At 36.7% G+C, this 23,922-nt stretch overlaps 1 protein-coding gene across 1 annotated transcript in view; it reads right to left on the minus strand.

Moving 5' to 3' along the window:
* asic1b (acid-sensing (proton-gated) ion channel 1b) overlaps window positions 1–23,922 on the minus strand; it is a 355,295-nt gene that overhangs the window by 203,990 nt on the left and 127,383 nt on the right. The window lies entirely within an intron of this gene.

Raw genomic sequence — 23,922 nt, forward strand, 5'->3', positions numbered from 1 at the left:
AAAATAAAGAAATATATATATATATATATATATATATATATATATATATATATATATATATATATATATATATATATAATTTTTTTTTTTTTTTTTTATCAGTAAACATTTGCTTTATTTATGTGGCAAGTCTCAAATTAAACGCCAAATCCGCAATGATTCACACAATTAACCCTCAGGGTTTTGTGGGTTTTTCCCTCATAATGGCGAAACGAACTCTGCCATGGCATCTCCCTTCACAAACATAAATAAAACAACCTGAATCTTAGTAAATATTTGCCTCACAGGTATAATAAATTGTATTTATAGGAAGCCTCGAAATGTCTTTTACATAAACCACATTCACATCAAATAAAAATATTCTCTGATTATGTAATCGGTATGATTATGCTAAAAGCTTCTTGACTTGACTTAAAGAGGTGCAGTTCCTCCGGTATCACCTTATTAACTGTCCGTGTGGAAACATAGCAAAGGTTCCGTTTGGTGTCCTGATGATTTACATATTTTAAACCACCATTATTACTTTAAAACATTTACAAGAATTTTTTGTATTCATGCTCTGGGTTGCATCCATATTTCTCAATGTTCATGTTGCTTAAAGTATTAAAAACAGGAAGTATTAATATATGGTACATTTAGAACAGATAGAAATGTGTGATTAGATATTTTTTCTTTGATTGGCAGCCCTAATATTAGTATGATCTGAGGTCCAGTTACCAGTGTGACACTAAAACAGGTAGAAGTTATAACTACTTTTTACTTAGGTACATCTCAGAACCAAAACTGTTTTACTTTCACTTGAGTATCTGTACTTCTACTTAAGTAAAGGATGTGTGTATTTTTGCCACCTCCGTTCATACTTCTTGTTGCCTTCTGCCGTGCTCATATTTGCTTCGTAAACTAGCCTACGTCTATAGTACCAGTGGTAGATTGAAAAAGGCGTGCAATGACAGGATTCAGGTTGATGGGCTGAAAACTGCTCACAATGAGAAGAAAAAAGTATTGGCTGTCAACAAATATATTGAAACTAAAGTAACGAGCCTGTTTTGCAAATGTAAGAAGTAGAAAGATGTTTGTCTAAAGAAATTAATGAGTGAAAGTAAAGAATTGTCCAAAAAAATAAAAAAAGAAGAAATCTCCATGCAGTTTGCTTTCTGCACAAAGGCATTGTCAAGGTGGAACAGGTTTGGGTCTTCTAGTTCATGTGAAGGGAAAATTTCATGACACTGCATCCAATGAGACCCTATTCAATAGTGTGCCTTCAGCTTTGTGATAACAGTTTTTATTAGTAGAATTTGTCTGTTGTGCTTGCTTATTATAGACCAAATTGAGAAACCATTAAAAGTAACAAACTGGTGCACTTTTTTGGTAGGATGGAGATTGTGAAAGCGGTACTTCTTGGTTAAAAACAAGGAGCAGCTTAAGGAGCGACAAGTATTGAGTTGGGTGAGTTTTATCTTTAACTAGATTGTAAAAAAAACAAAACATGTGCACAAACACACACTCTTCTTATTCATCATCTCAGATCCATGGATATGTGTACAAATCACTTTGTTCATCTAAACTGACCAAATACTCTGCAGCTCCACATACATATATATATATATATATATATATATATATATATATATATATATATATATATATATATATATACACACATACACACAAACCAAAATGGTGTTATGCCCATATGCATCTTTCCCACTAACAACAGTCACTGACATGAACAGCATGTCCAAGGATTTAGCTTGATCCAGCGAATCAGGAATTCTCATTTGATCCCACTGATCCCATATGCGTAAACAAGCATTCACCTCCACACAATCCATATCAATGTAAAATGTGTCCAATAAAGCAAACAGGCAAACAAAAACATGATTAAGACTTAATATCTCCATATTTGGCATGTTAGTCCCAGATATATGATTCAACCAATACCTACAGTTGTGGCCATAAGTTTTGAAAATAACACAAATAGTTTGATAATTTTCACAAAATCTGCTGCTTCAGTTTTTAGATCTTTTTGTCAAATTTTAGTATGGTATACTGAAGTATAATTACAAGCATTTTTCTAAGTGTCAAAGTCTTTTATTGACAATTTTATTGTTTATGCAAGGAGTCAATATTTGCAGTGTTGACCCTTCTTTTTCAAGATCTCTGCAACTTGCTCCAGCATGCTGTCAATCAACTTCTGCTTCACATTCTGACTGATTCTTGCATCATCAATGCTTGGACTTTGTCAGAATTTGTGGGTTTTTGTTTGTCTACCCACCACTTTAGGATTGACCACAAGTTTTCAATGGAATTAAGGTCTGGTTTTCTGGCCATAGAACCAAATTTTAAATGTTTTGTTTACTGAGGCACTTAGTTATCACTTTTGCCTTAGAGAAAAGATGCTTTATCATGCTGGAAAATGCATGTTTGTCATCAAACTGTTCTTGGATAGTTGGGAGAAGTTGCTTTTGGAGGATGTTTTTGTACAAAATTGTAAGTAAACCCACTCCCTTGGCTCTGAAACACTCCATATGAATAGTCTCAGAATGCTTTACTGTTGGCATGACACTTTTCTGACTCTGGACAAGCATTTTTCCAGATGTCCCAAACAATCTAAAGGGGGATTTATCCGAAAAAAATGACTTTATCCCAGACCTCAGCAGTCCAATACCTGTACCTTTTGCAGAATAGCAGTCTGTCCCTGATGTTTATCCTGGAGAGAAGTGGCTTGTTTGCTGCCCAACTTGACACCAGGCCATCCTTCAAAATTCTTCGCCTCACTGTGCGGTACAGATGCACTCACACCTGCCTGCTGCCATTCCTGCAAGCTCTGCACTGGTGTTTCCCCGATCCTACACCTGAATCAACTTTAGGAGATGGTCCTGGCACTTGCTGGACTTTCTTGGGCACCCTTAAGTCTTCTTCACAACAATTACACCTATCTCCTTGAAGTTCTTAATGATCCAATAAATGGTTGATTTTGGTGCAATCGTACTTTTAGCTAAATCAGCAGTATCCTTGCCTGTGAATCCCTGTTTGTGCAAAGCAATGATGACTGCACATGTTTCCTTGCAGGTAACCATGGTTAACAAAAGAAGAACAATAATTTCAAGCACCACACTTCCTTTAAAGCTTCTGTCTGTTATTCTAATTCAATCGGCATGACAAAGTGATCTCCAGCTGTGTTGACAAGAGAATCACTGATATGATGTTAACTGGTCCTTTTTTTGGCAGAGCTGAAATGCAGTGGAAGTGTAATAATTTTTTTTTTAATATATTTTAGGGGATTAAGTTCATTTTCATGGCAAACAGGACCTTAGCAAGTAACTGCAATTCATCTAATCATTCTTCATAACATTCTGGAGTATATGCAAATTGCCATCATAAAAACTGAGTCAGTAGACCTTGTGAAAATTAATATTTGTGTCATTCTCAAAACTTTAGGCCATTGCTGTACATTACAGTTTTTCTCAGTTGCATTTCTCGAATCATCTTTAATATTTGGAAACCAGTAAATGCATTTCTCAAAACAATGTGTAGAAACAGCATAGCACATTGGATTTCATTCTCATCAGAAGGAAAAACCCTTTTCTCATTGTTCACAAACAAGATCGTTAAAATGTTCAGTCATGTTGTCAGTATGACGCCGCGCAATTTCAGTATTTCTTGATATAAATTAATGGATTGTTTGGATTACAATGATTGAAAATGCACAAGGCTGAATTTCTTCTCTATTCCATCTATGAATTAGAGCAGCACAAATTTATTTATTTGATTGCATATTTGATTTATATTGATTGCAAGAGACTGGAAAGGATTCACAATTTTACTGTACTGTAAAGGTGTTTTTGTTCTTGGTTGTTCATCCATTTTCAGAAACTGTAATTCTGTGTTTTGTTCTGTCGCCAATTGAAGAATTACCTTTAACCTGTTTAAGAGAACCAGTTGATCATTGATTTATCTGATGCCGTTCACTCGCCTTCATTAGTGAAATTTAAGATTAATTTGCACAATTCATCGATTCAAGAAACATTTACCAAAAAAAAAAAAAAGTTAAACAGAAATGTAAGCATGACAGATTTTTGACAACTGGTTTAATTTAGCATATAATGACTTATACAATAAACTGATGCTGAGATGTTTGGGAGGTTAAGATTATTTAGGTGAAACCAGTATAATATATTTTGATCAACCTGACATAAACAACTGATAATGTACAAAACAGCAGACAATTGTACACAATTGATTAAATTAATGTACCAAAGCATTCACAATTTGATTAAAGCAACAAGAATTGCTTTCATAAGTGATTAAATTATGTGTAGTTTTAAGAATTTAATTTCTGATCTAAACAATTCTCCAAAGCAACTGAGAAAAACTGTAACACACCCCCTACTGACTGTCATGCACAGGTGCACATCAGGGTTAAATTACACCCGGGTACCGAGTGTGTAAAAATACTTATTAAAGTTTTTATTATTGTCCTAGTAGTTATTCTATCACCTCAGTTGCATTTTCAGTGGTGTATTCAGAACATATATCAATAGCATAAATAATAAAGAAACATCAGCAATAGCACATTGTTCACATTTCGTGTTTTCTTTTTTTAAAGGTTTGTCCTTTGAACAACTTGGAGAGACTGTGTGTCAAACAGGAGCAGCAGCTTTTACATCCTGTTTCATCAGCCATTCAGTAAAGAAAAAAGTGCATATGAGCAAACTCAGCTCAGGGAAAGTGTTCCTATTTCAGTCACAATGAATCTGGACAGGTTTACATGATTAATGACTAAAATCTAAAAAGAAAAGCAGTGTTATGACATCATGTACATTATGAAAAGAAAGCAAAAGTCAGATCCTAAATTTCACTTCAATTCAAGGTCATGTGTGGAAATCTGGGGGTGGATTGAGGGTTTGAGGAATGACTGCAGCAAAAGTATTCTTGCAAATTGATTAAGCAAGATGATATGAAAGAAAAGAGTGCATGAAAGGGGCACAACCTATGGGCTATGGGCATTTCCTGACAATACACTTGTACAAGTTTAGCCAGACATATGTCATCTGTGTCATGTACACATTATATTAAGAAGCTGGTTATAAGAAATCAGTTCTGAATGACTGCAGAACTGTATAAAGTCGGGACTGTATACAAATGCCATATAATGTTAGTAACTGTAACTTATATACATATAAAATATATAGAATTAAATAATATATAACACTAAACATGTATGTGTTCTGTGCTGAACAGCAGTAGAGATCCTTATTGAATATTTGCACAGTGAAGAGATTGCATCATAAAAAGGTGTGTATGTTTGTAATGTTATTACAGTTAGGAGACGTACTAGGTAGGAAAAAATTACCAAATACAACACACTTTATTTTTGAAGACACTCCGGTTTTCCTAACAGCTTTAAAATTATCCAACTTAATAGACATCGCAATGTTTGGAATCTACTGAAATCAGTTCCCGGGACTTCCCCAAGCTGTCCCAAAAATCTATAATCTTTATATTAACAAATGTATTTAGCTTGCATTGTTACTTGCATTGTTACTCATACCAGTTTTTATCTTATTCATCCATCTAAACTCTTATCAAAGACAACACACTGCTCAGATGTTGTTATACAGCACTACCACCTTTGTGATTGCTGCAGAAACAGAAATACAGAAATAGTCACTGAGTGGATCTTATAAAGAATAGAATTACCCATGCTCTCAATATTGAATTGAATGAAGTGAAACCATGTGTTAAATCCAATCTAGCATGAGGGAATCAATGCAAAGGCTCAGCAATGTTTCGTGTCTGAATCAGCACCATGGACAGTGGCAGAGTCAGGAACCAGTGAAGCTTAAAAGTTTAAAAATAAAACTCCCGCATAGAGATTTCTTAGTATCAGGCTAAGTATTTTACACAATAAAATACATTAAAGCATTTTATCCTACACATTTTATGAATTTGAATGAATATGTACAGTGAGACTAATAATTTGTAGTTACAGAAAACAGGGATGGAAGTTTGGGCTGAAAAAGTTATTTTGCTTGTTTTAAAGACTATAGCTCCTGTAGGCTAAACATACTTTGAACTATGCTATATATCAATCTATGCCTTGAATTAGCAAGATGCTAAGAATTTGCTGGCTTTGCTCATCATAGATTTATAAAGCACATGATTTCAGTCATTCTTTTCATGTAGTTTTTGAACTTGAATGCGTTGCAGCAGACTATTACCATCAAATGTAAAAAATATGCAAAGGAAAAACTGAATATTAGATCATTGTAAAGATTACAATGTAAACCACACATAATTAGCATCACCAAGTGTTCGTAAACATGTGCTGTAAAAAGTAAATGTTGCACACAGACCACTGATTGTTTAAATGACTTGTAAATGTTCATTATTAGGACTGAAGTGATTTTAAGACAGACAGAAAGATGGATAGATAAACAGACAGACAATGACAAAAAAGCAGACAACCAAGCAGACAGATAGACAGATGCCTGGTGATTGTAATTCACAGACAAAACCTACAAACAAGACCAGACTTAAAATATTATAGACAGGTTATGGCATTAAATCAACAACACTTACTGATTTCATTGGCATATTTGCCAGAATAATTGATATATAAATAATAAATGATGATTAATAATGAACTATCCTTATATAATTAATAAATGTATCAATCTGCAAATGGCTTAGAAATAAAAAAAAAAATGGCCAAATAAGTAAAAATAAATGAAAATATACTAAATAAACATTGGAATTAATGGAAAGTCGTAGGAACTTCACAGCTTTCCTCATTTTTCTAGGAATATTTCCTTCCACAGGACTCGAAAGCAATCTCCCTGGGAACCCAAGAGCTGAGTAGCTTTAATCAATAGCTTGTTTCGCTACCCATGTAGCCACCAGCAATCGACAAATTAAATGAATGGCAATCCGTGCCACTCAGTCCAGCAAGGCTTCCACAGAGGTGATTAGTAGAAACAGCAGTATGACTAACATTAACAATAAAACTGTACCAGAAAAAATGGGTGAAAATTGAAATTTTTTCATTTTTTCTTTTTTTGTTAGTTTTGTTTGTATGATTGACTGCATATCTTAAATGTACACATTTCACAGCAGCCATATAGTTATATGCTTGTAAATATTAGCTACAGTATTGAACATTAGGGATTCCCAGTGGCACTTTTGCCATGTTCTCGAATTTGAATCACAATAATGCCTTAGCCATGCATAAAGTGTAACTGTCTGTGGGGAAGTTATGGTATTTCTTTCTCACCTGTCAATCAGACTGGCACTAAACTATGATTGACAATCATAAAAAATTGTCTGTGATTTCATGCGTGCGAAAGATGGCATTTTGCACTTCCATCCAAGTTTGTTACATTGCTCTATGATGTGTCATGACTAGCCGAAAGGGAAGATGTATGTGTTGAACTAAAATGGAATCTAATGGGTTGGAAATCGAGCTAGCTGGTGGGTGGTACAAAATTGGGAAAGAGGTGATATGAGAGAGATAGCTAGCTAGTGGGTGGAAATTGGCAAAAGAAAATCAGGAGGAAAGAGTGGAGAGAGTATGCATACTAGTGAACAAATATAGCAGGAAGAAATTGGTGAATGACATAAATGAAAGGAATTTAGGGTGGGGGTATGGTGGTGGAGGGTGATACACAAGAGCTAAAGAGTGGGTGGCAAAATAACATATTGAGAGAGCATTTTAAGGGGGAGAGGGTGATAGGGGAGTGCTAGCTGGTGGGTGGGATTTGACAAAACAACATATGGTGGAGAATGAAACTAACTCGCTAGTGGGTGAGACTGGTAAAAGACCAAACTGGTAGACAATGGCGTAGACAGACAGATAGACAGATAAATAGACAAACAAAAGACAGACAAATAGATAAAAAGACAAACAAACAGACAGACAGGCAAATGCATGGACAGTTTGATAGACAGATCGAAAGACAGACATACATACATATACATACATACATACATATATACATATATACATACATACATACTGTAGATAGATAGATAGATAGATAGATAGATAGATAGATAGATAGATAGATAGATAGATAGATAGATAGATAGATAGATGCCATGTATGATCTAATTCAGAATGCAGCCTTTAAAAGGAGATTCAGTTAAAGCTTATATGAGGTTAATAATAAGGTGTAATAACCTGTCTATACTGTAATTAGTTATTATATTTTGGTCCACTAAGGCCATGTTTAATCATTGACGATTCAGCTATATAAGCGCTAGAAGCAGATCTACCTTGACGTGGCAAATAATAAAGTTATTAATGTGTGTACAGTGAGATATATGTGCTTCTGGGAACCTCGGCTTGCTTTGGTGTGGATCTCTAAAATCGTTAATAGTCTTACTTAACACTCTGACAGTGATGTATGAGTGTGGACCACCAATTTGTTCCCATGCCGCCTCCTTGTACTGTTTCTATGCACACACACACACACACACACACACACACACACACACACACACACACCAAGGAAGCTACATGCTAGTCAACAAACACACATATTGCAAAAATCTATACAACCTATTACACTCATATATACTCAAACACACACATGCACACATGTGCCTTGAGAGGGTTGCACCATTCTTTAATGGAATTTTTCTGTTGTCCGTCAAGCTGCAGTGATGCATGGCTCCAATTTCCCTGCTCAAAATGCTCTTGGACATGTTCTGATGTCCTCACACGTGTGTATTGGTTGCTTTTGTTCACTGTATATAACCTTGGCTCAGAAGTTAAAATGGGCCATTTGTGTTCCAACTGAATGTCAGATCAATGGAACAGAACAAGTCAGGGGTTAATCCTAAGCTTGAGTTGCTCTCTAAGTTTAGTGAAATATGGTGTTTCACATGAACCTTCTGCACTGGAGTGGGCTTCATCTTCAGTTCTCTGATTTTCTTCTAGGTCCCAAAAACAAGTAGGCGGAAAAGCTGAGTTAAATTGCATCTACTATAGGTGTGCCTAAGAGTGTGTGTGCTGTGCCCTGCAATGGACTGAGGTGTCTTCCAGGTTGTTTTCCAGGTTAATGCTGAGTGTTCTGGACTCCAGATCCACTGCAACCCTGACCAGAGCAAAACTAAATGAATACTTACAGGTAAATGTTCTTCTCTTAGAACAAATCCTGAAAAACCACACGAAACAGGTTGCTTCAAAAACCAAAATACCAGCAAATCTGGTGACACTCGAATTTACTTAAACATACCGTACATTAAGCTTGTACACCAACTTTAACTTTTTTTTGTTAAAGTAAGATTCCAATTTTATTCCAATTTTAAAAAATAAAAAAAGTGCCTGAAGAGTCTTTTGGCTTGTATTTTGTGTTTTGGCCTCTATTTTTTGTTTTTGCTTGGTAATCGATAGCAATATGACGTAAATTTGGTCAAATGAGCAGCCTGCAACCACCGAATGAAAAAATATCCAACATTTTACACATTAGATTTGCTGGTTTAGCAATATCAGGTATTAAGAGAACACTCTTTTAAGTTTTCCAGAGTGAGGGCAACATGTCCTGAACTAAAATCAGAGAGTGTACAAGATTCCAAATGAAACCTCCTACACTCGTGTATATATATATATATATATATATATATATATATATATATATATATATATATATATATATATATATATAAAGTAAAAAAGATTCTACTGTGGGTGGTAAAATAATCCAACTTGCTGCTGCTACACTAAAGTGGACTATTTTCCTAAAATAGCATTTTTTTATTTATTTTTAAAGCATTCTCCAAACAATTTACATTTCGAAAATAAAAGTCCCACACAAATGTAAATGAATGTACTGTTTATGTGAATGAAGGAAATAGGCTGGTTGAAACAATGTTTTGCAAAGACTTTGATCTACATACTTAAGGACCCAAAATTTTGTGTCCCTAAAATTACAAACGTGTACATGAACATTGTTCACATATTATTGTAGCAGAACTTCAAGTGTTCAAATCAAACGTTGAAAGTGAGACAATTTGAAATGTCATGCCAAATATTGAGAGCTACACGTACCAAAAAAGTTGGGACGGGTAGCAATAAGAGGCTGAAAAAGTAAACATTTACATATAAGGAACAGCTGAAAGACCAATTTGCAACTTATTATGTCCATTGGCAACATGATTGGGTATAAAAAAAGCCTCTCAGAGTGGCAGTGTCTCTCAGGAGTCAAGATAGGCAGAGGATCACCAATTCCCCCAATGCTGCAGCGAATAATAGTGGAGCAATATCAGAAAGAAGAAGTTTTTGAGAGAAAAATTGCTAAGAAATTGAAGTTATTATCATCTACAGTGCATAATATCATCCAAAGATTCAGAGAATCTGGAACAATCTCTGTGCTTAAGGGTCAAGGCCGGAAAACTATACTGGATGCCCGTGATCTTTGGGCCCTTAGACGACACTGCATCACATACAGGAATGCTACTGTAATGGAAATCACAACATGGGTTTAGAAATACTTCCAGAAAACATTGTCAGTGAACACAATCCACCGTGCCATTCGCGGTTGCCAGCTAAAACTCTATAGGTCAAAAATGAAGCCATATCTAAACATTATCCAGAAGCGCAGGCATTTTCTCTGGGCCAAGGCTCATTTAAAATGGACTGTGGCAAAGTGGAAAACTGTTCTGTGGTCAGACGAATCAAAATTTAAAGTTATTTTTGGAAAACTGGGACGCCATGTCATCCAGACTAAAGAGCATAAGGACAACCCAAGTTGTTATCAGCGCTCAGTTCAGAAGCCTGCATCTTTGATGGAATGGGGTTGCATGAGTGCGTGTGGCATGGGCAGCTTACACATTTTGAAAGACACCATCAATGCTGAAAGGTATATCCAAGTTCTAGAACAACATATGCTCTCATCCAGACGTCGTCTCTTTCAGGGAAGACCTTGCATTTTCCAACATGACAATACCAGACCACATACTGCATTAATTACAACATCATGGCTACGTAGAAGAAGGATCCGGGTACTGAAATGGCCAGCCTGCAGTCCAGATCTTTCACCCATAGAAAACATTTGGCACATCATAAAGAGGAAGATGCAACAAAGAAGACTTCAGACAGTTGAGCAACTAGAAGCCTGTTTTAGACAAGAATGGGACAACATTCCTATTCCTAAACTTGAGCAACTTTTCTTCTCAGTCCCCAGACGTTTGAAGACTGTTATAAAAAGAAAAGGGGATGCCGCACAATGGTAAACATGGCCTTGTCACAACTTTTTTGAGATGTGTTTATGCTAGGAAATTTAAAAATCAACGTATTTTTCCCTGAAAATTATACATTTTCTCAGTTTGAACATGTTGTATTCTGAATAAAATATTGCAATACCCACATCATTGCATTCTGGTTTTATTCACAATTTGTACAGTGTCCCAACTTTTTTGTAATCGGATTTGTAGAGCATTGTGACCATTTCAGGTCACCTACCATTCCTACCATTAGCTGCCAAGCTTCATTCTTCAATTGCTGCCTAAACCTCCTCTTCCCCAACCAAGCACATTTAACAAAATACCACTAACCGAGTGGAAGGGACAGCTGAATAGCTGATAATGATAACAAAAAAAAACGCTCCTTTTCCTCACACTGTGAGCAGCTGGAAACACCTGTGGAAGAGCATTAACCTGAGTATGATTCATAGAGCAGTGAGTTTGCACCCTGAGCTCAGAAAAGACATATATACAGCATTTATTTCTGAAACGAACGAATAACTCCTCACTGTTTTTCTCTTTAAGTGTCATGTGTATTTATAGTGCCTATTATGCCCAGTACAAATAAAGCACAAAGGAAAAAAAAATGCAGAAAGGAGAGATGAAGTAAACGTTTAGAAGCTGCTTAAAATCGAACTAAACTGACACCCCAATGTGAGCCAGCCCCATTCTCGCCATCCTGACAGGACTTATGCATCCTCCCACTTAAGAGTGTGAGCGACAGCAGGTACAGAGAGACAGAAAAAAGAGAAAAAGAGACAGGCAAAGCTGCTCAGGTGGCAGCAGAGCGGAGGATATGGCAGGCAAGGAAAAATGACCAAGTCAACTGTAACAAATTAAGGGAAGGAGCAAGAGTCTATTCAGCCCTGCTTCCTCATTTCAAACAGCAAGAAGTGGACATTCAGAGGATTACAAAGAGTCCAAGAAAAACAAAGTTACTGTACAAATGACAGGTGAGACATGAAACTGGAGAAAAACACAGTGCCATCAGAAAAGCTTCAGTGCACTTCGGTGTAGACTCTGCAAGGCTAAGGAAATGTATTAAAGGAATGGAATGCCATTCTTCCAAATAATTTCTAAGACACTGCTCCAAAAGTTTTAAAATCACTTTAAGGTAAGGTTCAGTTCATTGTGTTTTTACATTAACTGTACAAAAAACCTGTCTGCTGTCTGCAAGTTAGCAAAATCTCGTTATTTACAGTAATTGTGAAATCTTTCGGCCTAGCAATGCTGTTGACTCCAGCAACCTTACTTGTGTTCGTTCACTAATATATTACAAGCATTATTCAATATAATGTGTCATTTATATATGCATTGCAGTCCATAGTGTCCAATATTGCACCGCTGGTCCCCAACCTTTTTTGCACCACAGACTAGTTTCATGCAATACAGTTTTTTCCATGGGGTTGGAGGTATGTCACGCACATAATTAAACACAATAACTATTATACATACAGTGCATCCAGAAAGTAATCATTGTTTTCTTCAAAATTCTACAAACAATACTTCATAATGACAATGTGAAAGAAGTTTGTTTATTACAAATAAAAAACAACAAAATCACATGCACATAAATATTCACAGCCTTTGCCATGGCACTTAAAATTGAGCTCAGGTGCAACCTGTTTCCACTGATCATCCTTGAGATGTTTCTACAACTTGATTGGAGTCCACGTGTAGTAAATTGTTGATTGGATATGATTTGGAAAGACACACACCTGTCTATATGAGGTGCCACAGTTAACAATGAATATCTGAGCACAAACCAAGACATGGAGTTCAAGGAATTATCTGTAGACCTTCGAGATTTGATTTTATCGAGGCACAGATCTGGAGTAGAGTACAGAAAAATGAAGGTCCCAATGAGCACAGTGGCCTCCATCATAAATGGGAGAAGTTTGGAATCACCAGGACTCTTGCTAGAGCGGGCCGCACGGCCAAACTGAGCAATCAGGGTAGAAGAACCTTAATCAGGGAGGTGACCAAGAGCCTAATTTCTCTGTGGAGAGAGGACAACCTTCCAGAAGAACAACCATCTCTGCAGCACTCCACAAATCAGGCCTGTATGGTAGAGTGGCCAAACAAAAGCCACTCCTCAGTAAAAGGCACATGACAGGACACCTGGAGTTTGGCAAAAGGCACCTGAAAGACTCTCAGACCATGAGAAACAAAGATTGAAATCTTTGGCCTGAATGCCAAGCATCATGTCTGGAGGAAACCATGCACTGCTTATCACCTGGCCAATATCATCCCTACAGTGAAGCATGGTGGTGGCAGAATCATGCTGTGGGAATGTGTTTTAGCAGCAGAAACTGGGAGACTAGTCAGGATTGAGGGAAAAATGAATGCAGCAATGTACAAAGGCATCCTTGATGAATACCCACTCCAGAGCGCTCTGGACCTCATACTGGCGAAACACGAAAATGGCCTTAAGTACACAGCCAATATAACAAAGAAGTGGCTATGGGACAACTCTGTGAATTTCCTTGAGTGGTCCAGCCAGAGCCCGGACATGAACCTGATCATCAACATCTCTGGAGAGATCTGTAAATGGATGCTATCCATCCATCCTGATGGAGCTTGAGAGGTTCTGCAAATAAGAATGGGAGAAACTGCCCAAAAATAGGTGTGCCAAGCATGTTGCATCGCACTCAAAAAGACTTAAGAATGTAATTGGTGCCAAAGGTGCTTCAACAAAGTATTGACCAAAGGCTGTGAATACTTATGTACATATGATTATTTATGATTTTCTTTTATTTTTTAATAAATTTGCAAAGATTTCAAACACACTTCTTACATGTCATTATGGGATATTATTTGTAGATTTTTAAGGAAAATAATTGAATCAATTTTGGATTAAGGCTGTAAAATAATAAACTCTATTTCGGCTTCTCACATTAGGAGTCGCCACAGCAGACCATCCGCATGTTTGATTTGGCACATGTTTTTACGCTGGATGCCCATCCTAACACAACCCTCCCCATTTATCCGGGCTTGGTACCGGCACTAAGGCTTGTGCAACCCTAATGGCTGGGGTTGGTTCTCTGTTCGGGGATCAAACCCTGCCGCAGCGGTAAGAGTGCCGCATCCTAACCACTAGACCACCAGGGAAGGGGGTAACATAATAAAATATGGAAAAAGCGCTGCGAATACTTTCCGGATGCACTGTATATATGATTTAATTCTAAATCGAATTATTAGATATATAACAAAAATGGCACCCAAATTACCATAATGCGGAATCAGTGGAAGCTAAAATAACCGATGCCCAGGAAAAAACTGCGAAAAAAAAACCCCGTTCTGCAGACCACGACAGTCTATCAAATTGAAAAAATTAAATACTTTATCTTTTTCCTGTGTGGCCCAGCTCCAAAAGATCCACAGCCTGGAACTGGTCCATGAGCCAGTGGTTGGGGACCGCTGCGTTACACAAATACTTGGTATCCAGTATTGAAGTTTTTGCATTATGACAGTACTTAGTATCAAGCATTTCACTGGTACATTACAAACATTAACAGAGAACACATGATGCACTGCTACATTACTAAAATACACTTGGTTGCTAACACATCACAATCTATTCTACTTGTCTATTATTGAACTGGTACAGTCCAGTATAGCAACACTGGTAGTCAGTGGTTTACAGTAATGAAGTAAATATAATTTGTTACAGTACTTAAGTAGCTTTTTCACATATCTGTACTTTACTAAATTAAAGTACTTTAGTAGTAGAATTGGGGAGGATTTTACTTTAACTACATTTCAAAGTAAATATTGTACTTTTTCCTCAAATATTTGGCAAAATCTATTTTTATTTAGGAGTGGATAAAAACATGACTGGTCAAGCATGCAGCAAGCCACCAATCAGGGTGGAGCATGCTCTGTTTTTAATTTGATTTGAATGCAGCCTGGCGGTATCTACTTCAACAACACATTTTAAGAGTAGTAGAAGAAACTCCTTACTCGAACTTACTCCAACATCTGTGGCCTTATTTGTGCAATTTTTTTGAAATAGTTGAAAAGAAGGTTTTGGGCTCATGATAATTTAAATATATAAATCAGTGTTTGACTAATTAATATTCTATTAACCCCTTACCATGCATCAGGATGACCGTGTCCTGAAGTGGACATTTTAGATTAGATTGGTGTCCTAAGAATAACATTACAGTCTTTTCAGATACACTGAGTTGATTAAGCAAGAGTCTTGTGATAAAAATTATAATAGGACATTATATAATAAATAATAGTACATTGGCTACTACATAGTACATTTAAAAGCAAATACTTTTGTACTATTACTCAAGTAAAAGTTTAACGGGAGCACTTTTACTTTCAATGGAGTAATATTATTTATTATTAATCCATTGATTAATATAAATTATACACCTAGCGTATCTCTACTTTAACTCAAGTGCATGGGTTGTGTACTTCGTCCACCACTGCTGGTAGAACACAAAATATTTATGTTACAATAATTCTTAATATGCAGTATTACACCAGTACATTTCAAACTAATTTTGGTATCCAGTATTGCACTGGTATGTTAATAATGCTCTGTATCTCCTGTTGGACTGGTGCACCAATAACTATACTCTGTATTCATTATTCTATGCTTATAAAGTAACCAGTATTGTATGGTACATTGCTGACAATACTTAGTATCCAGAATTGCACTTGTACACTGCAAACAATACTCTGTGTCCATGTCATTCTTGATTCATTTTCTTATTTTCCTTGTCTTTCCTCCTTTCCACTTTACTTAGGGCTTATCTTTAAACTTTACTGAAAAAAAAAACTAGAAAAACACTTCCTTTCCCCACCCGCACTATTCATTTCTCATTTCTTGCACTTACAATCTTATCTCTTTCACACACTCATGCCGTGCTTACCTGAGCACTACTCAAAAAAAAAAGATAAATAGCATATTGGCAGTAACCCCTGCAACATATCTTTGTCTCCCTCTCTCCCTCGGGGCACAGATGGTAATATAAATGTGCATGAAGGAGAAGTACAGCAGCTCACACATATGTCTGACACTGGATGAGTGCGTTGGTATTCTCACTCCAGATTTTCTTCAATATCGTAAAAAGCAATAATGCAACTGTTTGCTAGGAGATGAAACTCATTAAACAGCCGAAATAAAGAGGTGTCATTAATTTCACACAGTAACTATGAGCTTTGGAGGAACACTTTGGGGAAGGCCCTTTTCTATTCGAGTATGACTGTGCCTCTGTGCACAAAGCAAGCCCATAATGACTTTTATTGTTGTATGAGTTTGGTGTGGAAAAATTGAATGGCCCTCACAGAGCCCTGACTTGAACCCCGGTAAACACCTTTGGGATGAACTGAAAGCTTGTAAGCCAGGCCTTTTCATCCAACATCAGTGCTGACCTCACACATGCTCCATTGGATAAATGAGCAAAAATCCCCCAGAAACTTTTCCAGCCTTCCAAGAAGAGTGGAAGCTGTTACAGCTCCATATTAATGTCCTTGTAATTCAAATGCAATTTCATTACATTGGTAAAACAGTCATCTGTCTCAATACCTTTGTCCATAGAGTGTATCTGTACTGTAAAAAGGGTGTTTTGGTGAGTATTTTTTCCTGTGCTAATCTATTTGCTTTAGGATTTTGGTCCTATTGCATACAGGAGGCTTCTTTTGATGAAGACCCTTAGCTTATAAAGACTGTAATACAATAAAAACTATAGTGCTTATTTTTATTTGGATTGTCCTTATAGCCTTGAAGAATTGTCTCTCTGATTACTTTAAAAGGAACGAATGGAAAGAAATCTAGTGAGGCAGATCAGCGAGATATGTCAATTAATGACCACCGTAGTAGTACCACATTAGGCAGGTAAATGCTTTCCATACCAATTTATCAATTCTTCTGTTCTTTGTAGCCAGCTGGCCATCTAACTAACGCAACCAATCATTTATTAAGAGAACCATTAGACATCAGGTCAACTTTTAAGTACATTCTTATGGAGTATAAGAGTAACCTTCCTGCATTTTAAATCAGGTAGCTGAAATAACTAAATAAATTGGATTATTTTATATAACAATAAAATAGACAATTCGTTGGTTCATTAGCATAATCTACAGGATATAACTCAATTACAAAGTTATGTTAAAAATATTCATTACATGGCAAAATATATGCCACCTGATCATCACATTTACATGCAGTTCTTACTCAAAATGTAGCCACAAAATTTCGACTCACACATTGGCTTTGTTTGCTAAAGCTTTAGAAACAGAGTCCCAATTATGTTCAAGCATGGCAATACTTCTGTGCAGGAAGTGTGGTGTGTAAGAACTCAAGTATCCTGCAAAAAACCCTGACCTTTACCCCACCAGTGGTGGACATACTACACAAAGCATGTACTTGAGTAAAAGTAGAGATATAGTCGGTAAAATATGACTCCAGTAAAAGTAAAATTCCCTTTAAACCTTCACTTAAGTAAAAGTACGTTTTTGCCTTCAAATGTACTTAAGTATCCAAGTTCTATAATTTACTATGACTATAATGTCCTATTATCCTCTTGTCTATTGTTCTCTTTGCTTAATCAACTCAGTTTATGTGAAAAGACTCTAAAGTTACTCTTAGCACACCAATCTATTAATAAAATGATATTATTGAGTCAAACACTGATTGGTATCTAATAAATTAACATGAGCCCAAAACCTTATTTTCAATGCTTCAAAAAAATCTAGCAAATAAGGCTGTGGCGAGTTAGAGTCAGGAGTTCCTTCCATCATTATTCCTCTCTAAATGTTTTGCTTGCTGTTGAACTTACTTTGAACTGTATGTTCCTGCTAAGTAGATACCACAAACTGGCAATGGTGGTTCAAGCTTGAATGATGCCCTGGGTGAACCACACCATAACCCAACGTCGCCCCAATTGATTAGTTTTAGCTTTGAAAAGCTGCTCTCTACTTCAGCTACCGTCACTGGATGAGTAAGAACATATTCTCAGAGCAGTCCACAAATTTGGATCCATTTCTGCGAGCTCCCTTTCATGTATAAATATGACCCTAAATGCATTTATCAAACTCTCAAAGCCAACAACTATTCAACTCCTTGGCTAAGTGTAGCCACAAGATACATACAACATCTTTATCCCTATAATATATGTTTTTCGAATAAGCCTTTTAAGCTGCACTGAATATTCCCCCTTATAGAAATATTGTTGCTCTATGCATTAACGCACAGCAGGCAACACAACATAACCTAAGTAATATGCAGTTATTAGGCTATTTCATTAAATGCTTTAGCCTACACTATCCTCATAACGGGATGAGTGATAGAGCTGCACACACACCTTTATCTACTGCACGTTATTGCAGGTTTAGACATTTTTTGCTATCCATAATTTTAATTTGGATTCAGCTCACCTTACTGACATTACATCACTCCAGGTTTTGTCAGTTCTCCTACTGGAAACCCTGAAGGCTGAGGTAAGGTCACCCAAATTCAGCCTCTCCTTTCTAAGTCTATGAGCGAGGGTACTTATCTGGGCGGTGAGTGCACACTTCAAGTCCCGACCAGGTTCATTGACTGTGAAATGATCTAGTAATTGACGAGGCCATGAAAATAAACGGTGAAATTTTATTTATTTTTTTGTGTAGAAGAAACTACTGAAATACAGTAATGACATATTTTCTTTGTTACTGTCCACCAATGGACCACACAGAATTGAAGCACCGATTACACCCAAGAACTCCTTGTCCAACCTCAGTATCTGAAATCAGTAATGCTCTTGTATCTGAATAGGCACAAATCCCCAAACCCACATTCCAAAATGTAGCTTTCCCAGAAGATTGGAGGTTAGAGTAAAAGCAAGTGTTAAATGGAAGGGGTGTGAGCCCTCTGCTGGCAAACCATTCACACCTCTCCATAAAGAGCTTGTGCACAACTAAACATTCAGCATTAACGAACAAGTGCATTAATACATTTTTCTTAATAGTAAACACTGTGCCTAGCTGGGTATTATATAACAGTGAATTATCTCCGCTGTTACCTTCTAATATTTTCATATTCTCATTATAACCACTCACATACATTTTCTGAAATAGCTGAGAAGTTAGAGGCAGCTAAAGTGTACCAAAGCACAATCAGTTTGATAAATTAGCATAGTGCAGTATAGAAAACAATGGCCTTTATGCCTTAGGTTTTAGTTTGCATGTTGCTTAACCATTTGCTTTTTGAGTCGTGTACAACCTACATGCTACTGTAACATAGCATGGTGTTAAACAGATAGCCATGATCAGTCACCTTCACTAACATCTTCCTGAAATGTTTAACTAGCTAAGCAAGTGACGGCTAAAATTTGCTAAGATAAATCCTTTTTTCATTATTTTAAGCTCTTGCTGCTAACTAACTAACTTTGATATTTATTCATTTACATTGTGGTTGCAAAATACGTAACCAGGCTAACTCTGCATGATTAAAGTTTGAAGTATATATACAGTGGAACCCGCTTATCTCGACCTCGGTTAACTCGACAACCCTATTAAGTCGACGTTTTTGAAGTGGAACCGCCAAATTCTCGCTTTGTCTAAGCATTTTTTATCGGTTATGTCGATTTTTTATGTCGCCGAACCCTAATATCTCGAGCACAGGGGGGGAAAAATTTGCCATTTAACGTCGGTTATCTCGGTGCAGCCGCAGAAGAACTCGCGAAAGTGGCGGAAAAATCAAGCTTTACAGATGCTACAGGTGTTGTATTGTATACTGGTGAATCTCTGCTGTTAGTTAGTGCACATATGCCTTTTGTTGTTAAATGCTATGCGATGAACGGGAGGCGAAAGCCACGCTTAGTAGGAGTGTGGGATGAGCAGCAAAAGCATAGAATGAACAACGGCAGAATCGGGGGAATCCGCGATGCGCTTTGGGAAGAAAAGCGCAGCCGTTGAGAGAGTGCCGGTGGGAAGTCACATACCGGGATACGCATGAGCGATAACAACGACCGCCGTGAACCAACATATACCAACAATAACGGACAGTGAGAGTGTGGAAGTTTAAATAGGAGCTGGTGATGATGCTAAACGAGCACCATATGTGCGTGATTGAAGCCGGGGAGAAAGCACCTGACACGCTGAAGGGGGCGTGGCAGGTGGATTCCTGACAGATAACAAACATGTATGTACATTTTTATAGCATGCCTTCATCAAACAAATCGTGGCAACGCTGTTGTGTAAAAAAAAAAACCTCCAAAAACACGTGCATGTACATTCTCATTTATTAACGCACATCATGTACATAAAGAAATTTCAAGCACGTTAATGTATTGCCGCCATTTTGATTTTCGTTTATCTCGATCATCGGTTATCTCGATGCTTTTTGGCGACCCCCCCTAGGACATCGACATACCTGGGTTCCACTGTATTTGAACAACTTTGCTCATTTTCACTGTGTAATCTACACATATACCACAAGATAAAAGCATTTAATAGAACCAGAAACTTAAAAAGTTATAACATTTAGGGTACAAATACAAAACAGGAGGGTGATTCTTGTAATATCTTTATCAGACCTAATGTAAGGTTTGGAACGTCTATTTGACAGCGTTATGCCTAATTTTAAGAAGTGGTAAGAGCACAAAGCGTAAAGTAGTAATAATATACGTGAATGTAAATGAATGTAGTGATCAAGAAAATTCCTCATGTAAGTATAAATGTCACTTGGTGTAAAATATCAAATAATGTTCTGTATCCGAGGAATGTATTTCTAAACATACAGTACTAATCAGCCAGGTGAACCCACATCCGTCATCAAGAAAATGTTAAGAAAACATAACTCTGTTGACGGTTCAGTAGCTTGTGTGGTTCATTAGCTAGTTAACTAATAGCTACACATGTATAAATATGCTGTAACAGAGATTTGTCTTTGACATTATTCAAACCATTACCTATAGTCTGTAACAGATTTATTTAACACAACAGACCATTGCTTCTGATCCAGACTTTGGCGCTATGGATAGCTATTCTAGCACATTTAGCTGACTAATCTTTTAACTGTAAATTTCTCCGCAGGTGTATATGCCGATATCTCCCCAGGCTTTTGCAAATCATTATAATGCTGATTAATATGAAGCATTTAAAATTGAACACAGATGATAAAGTGGACCTGGGATACACATCTGTTTCCAGTGTCTCAGACATTGCTGCTACTGATTCAGCATTTGCTGCCTGGCAGCTGCTTTATTCTGATTCATTTCTTTTTATTTAAAATTTTGCCTGCACTCTCTTTTAATAGGCTGAAATCTTTCAAAGGACGATGTTTTCGAAATTTTTTTGTTACTGTAATAGTAATCAGAAATTAATGCAATTTCAATTTTATTAAATATAAAAAAGTTGCAACGAATCACATATTAAACATAATAATATCAGATGTAGGTTGTACTTCCCACCTGTGCTAATTTCACAACATACACTTAGAATCACAGAGCAGCAGCCGTCCAACATACAACCAGGAGCAAATTCTCCACTTTTCCTTAAGTACAGTGTTTTGGCAGAGAAGTGATGAAGGCATAGTCCGTGTTCGCTGTCTGAAGATGCCATGGCAATGAAAATGACTATCTCTTAACAAACAAAGAGAAGCCATCAATGATATATGGTATTTCTAAATCTTCAAAAACATGATGTGATAGCTTTTAAAGCTTTTATGTGTATTAGGGTTATCAGTGGGAGTTCTTCATGAGTAGGTGTACATTTCTTACATTTTGATGCTACTTTCTCAGAAATTCATAAGACTCATCCAGCTTGCCATAACGTATAATCCACCTCCATCCTTTTTCCTCATATTAAAATTGATTGTCTGGTTTAGTGCAGGATGTGGCATGAAACCGCCAAATAAAAGTGCTCCCCTTTCAATTTGAATCTGCATAATGCAGGAATTGACGATGTTTGTGGGCATGAATAAATAAATGTGTAGAAAGGTCAGATCATCTGTCTTGGAGGTGCATAACCAATACAGAATAGGTCTGAGGATTTTTTCAAAAGCTGAATAAAGGGATTTTGCTTTGTTTAAAAGTCTAACTGTTCAGATCAACTTAGAGACAGCTTTTATTTTTTATTCAATCTATTTCAATGCACCTGTATTTGTGTAGCACTTTTAAGAATGGACATTGTGACAAAGCAGTTGGAGAGCAATATATAAATTCCAGATACACAATAATAAATAAATGTATCCCTAATTAGCGATTTAGAGGTGGGGTTGACAAGGAAAAACTCCCTGAGACTTCATGAGAAAGAAACCTTGAGAGAAACCAGACTCAAAAGAGAACTCATCATTTAGGAGAATATAAATTATTTTGCTTAGGTATATACACCTATCAGGCATAACATTATGACCACCTGCCTAATATTGTGTTTGTCCCCTTTTGCTTGACCCATCAAGAATTAACAACATTCTTCAGCAATTTGAGCTATAGGAGCTCGTTTATTGGATTGGACCACTAGCGACAGCCTTTGCTCCCGACGTGCATTAGTGAGCCTCGGCCGCCCAAGACCCTGTCACCGAATCACCACTGTTCCTTCCTTGGATCACTGTTGATAGATACTGACCACTGCAGACTGGACACAGCCCACAAGAGCTGCGTTTCCAGAGATGTTCAGAGCCTGTCGTCTAGCCATCATGATTTGGCCTTGTCAAACTCGCTCAAATCCTTACACCTGCCAATTTTTTCCGACTTCTAACACATCTACTTTGAGGACAAAATGTTAATTTACTACCTAATATATCCCACCCACTAACATGTGCCATGATAAAGCGATACTGTAACCAGTGTTGTTCACTTCACCTGTCAGTGGTCATAAAATCATGCCTGATCAGTGTATTATTTAAAGTTATATATTATATATTATTTATTTTTAAAAGGTGCGGTAAGCTTAGGAGATTGTAAGTTAGGTGTAATATTTAATTTATAATATGAGTTTCTCATTGCAGATTGTCAAACCGACTTTATCAGGTACAATATAAGTTGGACAAACCTGTACTGAAGTGTCTCATCTGCATGAATGATGGATGATACTCTGGATATACAGACTTAAAAGGTGACCTGAAGTTTTTCTACCTTGCTTTTTTTTTTTTTTTAACCACAGAGCCCCTTCATTGCAGTGTCCTAATATGATACTGTTAAACATGCTAAACTATGCAGTTTTGTGTCTTATCACAAACCTGCAGAAATTAATTAAGTCTTATGCTTTGTACTAAAATGTGGTGACACACTGAAAATCAAACTGGCTTAGTTGTTTTCACAAACGTCGCAAGATACCAAATATGGAATACGGGTGAAAAAAGTTTGATAAGAATAAAAAAATCAGTTTATTACTCCAAATAGCTATTAAGTCATGAATTCTATGCCACTTTTGGTGCTTGCTTATCGGTTAAAAGGTTGGAACCTCAAGTTCAAGTGGAATAGCTGACATGAGCAAGTCTAGCCTGCTGTCCTCTTTTACCACTACAACAAGCTTGGGGGCACCAATGAGGGCCTTCCTCTCTGACCTTGTACTTTTTTCCTTTCATGGGTAAAAATGACTATTTGGATATGCAAAGAAGTCATTCTTGCCTAGCAAAAAAAATAAAACATTTAAATAATCATTGTGATCAGGCTGCATCAGACTTTCATACATACAATTATAATAAAAAATATTTGTATGCTACCAGATCAC

This window comes from Silurus meridionalis, chromosome 19 (genome assembly GCF_014805685.1).
Source record: "Silurus meridionalis isolate SWU-2019-XX chromosome 19, ASM1480568v1, whole genome shotgun sequence".
Lineage (NCBI taxonomy): Eukaryota > Metazoa > Chordata > Actinopteri > Siluriformes > Siluridae > Silurus > Silurus meridionalis.